Below are 4434 nucleotides of genomic sequence, written 5' to 3' on the forward strand. Positions count from 1 at the left end.
GATCATGATAGGCAGCTCACAAGATCTAACATGATAGCACAATGGGGAGAAGACGACCATCTAGCTACTGCTATGTACCCATAGTCCAGGGGTGAACTACTCACACATTGATTCGGAGGCGATCATGGCGATGAAGAGACCTCCGGGAGATGATTCCCCTCTCCGGCAGGGTGCCGGAGGCGATCTCCTGAATCCCCCGAGATGGGATTGGCGGCGGCGGCGTCTCTGGAAGGTTTTCCGTATCGTGGCTCTCGTATGCGGGGGTTTCGCGACGGAGGCTTTAAGTAGGCGGAAGGGCGGAGTCGGGAGAGTCACGGGGGCCCCACACGCTAGGGCCGCGCGGCCCCCCTAGGCCGCGCCGCCCTAGTGTGGCGGCGCCCGTGGCCCCACTTCGTCTCCTCTCGGTCTTCCGGAAGCTTCGTGGAAAAATAGGCCCCTGGGCGTTGATTTCGTCCAATTCCGAGAATATTTCCTTACTAGGATTTCTGAAACCAAAAACAATAGAAAACAGCAACTAGCTCTTCGGCATCTCGTCAATAGGTTAGTGTCGGAAAATGCATAAATATGACATATAATGTGTATAAAACATGTGAGTATCATCATAAAAGTAGCATGGAACATAAGAAATTATACATACGTTTGGGACGTATCAAGCATCCCCAAGCTTATTTCCTACTCGCCCTCGAGTAGGTAAACGATAACAAAGATAATTTCTGAAATGACATGCTATCATAATCTTGATCATACTATTGTAAAGCATATGAGATGAATGCAGCGATTCGAAGCAATGATGAAGATAATGAGTAAACTAATGAATCATATAGCAAAGACTTTTCATGAATAATACTTTCAAGACAAGCATCAATAAGACTTGCATAAGAGTTACTCATAAAGCAATAAATTCAAAGTAAAGGCATTGAAGCAACACAAAGGAAGATAAAGTTTCAGCGGTTGCTTTCAACTTCAACATATATATCTCATGGATAATTGTCAACACAAAGCAATATAACAAGTGCAATAAGTAAACATGTAAGCATCAATGCACACGAGTTGATACAAGTGTCTCGCTTCGGGATAGAAAGAATAGGCAAACCGACTCAACAATAAAGTAGAAGATAGGCCCTTCGCAGAGGGAAGCATTGATTACTATATTTGTGCTAGAGCTTTTCATTTTGAAAACAAGAAACAATTTTGTCAACGGTAGTAATAAAGCATATGAGTTATGTATAAGACATCTTATAAGTTGCAAGCCTCATGCATAGTATACTAATAGTGCTCGCACCTTGTCCTAATTAGCTTGGATTAACACCGATTATCATTGCATAGCATATGTTTCAACCAAGTGTCACAAAGGGGTACCTCTATGCCGCCTCGTACAAAGGTCTAAGGAGAAAACTCGCATTGGATTTCTCGCTTTTGATTATTCTCAACTTAGACATCCATACCGGGACAACATAGACAACGGATAATGGACTCCTCTTTAATGCATAAGCATTCAACAACAGTTAATATTCTCATAAGAGATTGAGGATTAGTCGTCCACACTGAAACTTCCACCATGAATCATGGCTTTAGTTAGCGGCCCAATGTTCTTCTCTAACAGTATGCATACTCAAACCATTTGATTGTGAAAACCGCCCTTACTTCAGACAAGACGAACATTCATAGCAACTCACATGATATTCAACAAAGGTAAAGTTGATGGCGTCCCCAGAAAACATGGTTACCGCTCAACAAGCAACTTGCTAAGAAATAAGACACATAAGTACATATTCTTCACCACGATAGTTTTTAAGCTATTTTGTCCCATGAGCTATATATTGCAAAGGTAAAGAATGGAAATTTTAAAGGTAGCACTCAAGTAATGTACTTTGGAATGGCGGAGAAATACCATGTGGTGGGTAGGTATGGTGGACACAAATGGCATGGTTATTGGCTCAAGGATTTGGATGCACGAGAAGAATTCCTCTCAATACAAGGCTAGGCTAGCAAGGTTGTTTGAAGCAAACTCAAGTATAAAGGTGCAGCAAAGCTCACATATGAACATATTGTTGCTATTATAAGACTTTATATTGTCTCCTTGTTGTTCAAACACCTCAACCAGAAAATATCTAGACTCTAGAGATCAATCATGCAAACCAAATTTTAACAAGCTCTATGTAGTTATTCATTAATGAGTACAAGGTACATGATGCAAGAGCTTAAACATGATCTATATGAGCACAACAATTGCCAAGTATCACATTATTCAAGACATTAAACCATTTACCACATGCGGCATTTTCCGTTTCCAACCATATAACAATGAATGAAATAGTTCAAATTTCGCAATGAACATTAAAGATAAAGCTAAGAACATATTTGTTCATACGAAACAGCGAAGCGTGTCTCTCTCCCAAACAAAGAATGCTAGGATCCGATTTATTCAAACGAAACAAAAATAAAAACAAACAGACGCTCCAAGTAAAGCACATAAGATGTGACGGAATAAAAATATAGTTTCACTAGAGGAACCTGATAAGTTGTGGACGAAGAAGGGATGCCTTGGGCATCCCCAAGCTTAGACGCTTGAGTCTTCTTAAAATATGCGAGGATGAACCACGGGGGCATCCCCAAGCTTTGACTTTTCACTCTTCTTGATCATATTGTATCATCCTCCTCTCTTGACCCTTGAAAACTTCCTCCACACCAAACTCGAAACAAACTCATTAGAGGGTCAGTGCATAATTCATATATTCAGAGGTGACATAATCATTCTTAACAGTTCTGGACATTGCACAAAGCTACTGAAAGTTAATGGAACAAAGAAATCCATCAAACATAGCAAAACAGGCAATGCGAAATAAAAGGCAGAATCTGTCAAAACAGAACGATTCGTAAAGACGAATTTTAAAGTGGCACCAGACTTTCTCAGATGAAAATACCCAAATTGAATGAAAGTTGCGTACATATCTGAGGATCACGCACGTAAATTGGCAGATTTGTTTGATTTTTCTACAGGGACTACTGCCCAAATTCGTGACAGCAAGAAATCTGTTCTCGCGCGATAATCCAAATCTAGTATTGGCTTTACTATCAAAGACTTTACTTGGCACAACAATACAATAAAGTAAAGATAAGTAGAGGTTGCTACAGTAGTAAACAACTTCCAAGACTCAAATATAAAATAAAGTGCAGAAGTAAAATAATGGGTTGTCTCCCATAAGCGCTTTTCTTTAACGTCTTTCAGCTAGGCGCATAAAGTGTGAATCAAGTGTTATCAAGAGACGAAGCATCAACATCATAATTTGTTCTAATAATAGAATCATAAGGTAACTTCATTCTCTTTCTAGGGAAGTGTTCCATACCTTTCTTGAGAGGAAATTGATATTTAATATTACCTTCCTTCATATCAATGGTAGCACCAACGAGTTCGAAGAAAAGGTCTTCCCAATATAATGGGACAAGATGCATTGCATTCAATATCCAAGACAACAAAATCAACGGGGACAAGGTTATTGTTAACCATAATACAAACATTATCAATCCTCCCCAAAGGTTTCTTTATAGCATTATCAACAAGATTAACATCCAAATAACAATTCTTCAATGGTGGCAAGTCAAGCATATCATAAATTTTCTTAGGCATAACGAAATACTTGCACCAAGATCACATAAAGCATTACAATCAAAATCATTGAACCTCATCTTAATGATAGGCTCCCAACCATCTTCTAACTTTCTAGGAATAGAGGTTTCAAGTTTTAGTTTCTCTTCTCTAGCTTTTATGAGAGCATTTGTAATATGTTTTGTAAAGGCCAAATTTATAGCACTAGCGTTGGGACTTTTAGCAAGCTTTTGTAAGAACTTTATAACTTCAGAGATGTGACAATCATCAAAGTCTAAACCATTATGATCTACAGCAATGGGAGCATTGTCCCCAATATTTTGAAAAATTTCAGCAGTTTTATCAATTTCAGCAGTTTTAGCAGTTTCAGGCAATTTTGCACGCTTTGTACTAGGAGTAGTAACATTGCCAAAACCAATTGATAGTAGGAGGTGTAGCAACATGTGAATCATTAACATTACTAGTGGTGGTAATAGTCCAAACTTTAGCTACATTATTCTCTTTAGCAAGTTTTTCATTTTCTTCTCTTTCCCACCTAGCATGCAATTCAGCCATCAATCTAATATTCTCATTAATTCGAACTTGGATGGCATTTGTTGTAGTAACAATATTATTATCAATATCCTTATTAGGCATGACTTTCAATTTTAAAAGATCAACATCAGAGGCAAGACTATCGACCTTAGAAGCGAGAATATCAATTTTATCGAGCTTTTCCTCAACAGATTTGTTAAAAGCAGTTTGTGTACTAATAAATTCTTTAAGCATGGCTTCAAGACTAGGGGGTACACTCCTATTATTGTTGTAAGAATTCCCATAAGAATTAC

This window comes from Lolium rigidum, chromosome 7 (genome assembly GCF_022539505.1).
Source record: "Lolium rigidum isolate FL_2022 chromosome 7, APGP_CSIRO_Lrig_0.1, whole genome shotgun sequence".
NCBI classification, from domain to species: Eukaryota; Viridiplantae; Streptophyta; class Magnoliopsida; order Poales; family Poaceae; genus Lolium; species Lolium rigidum.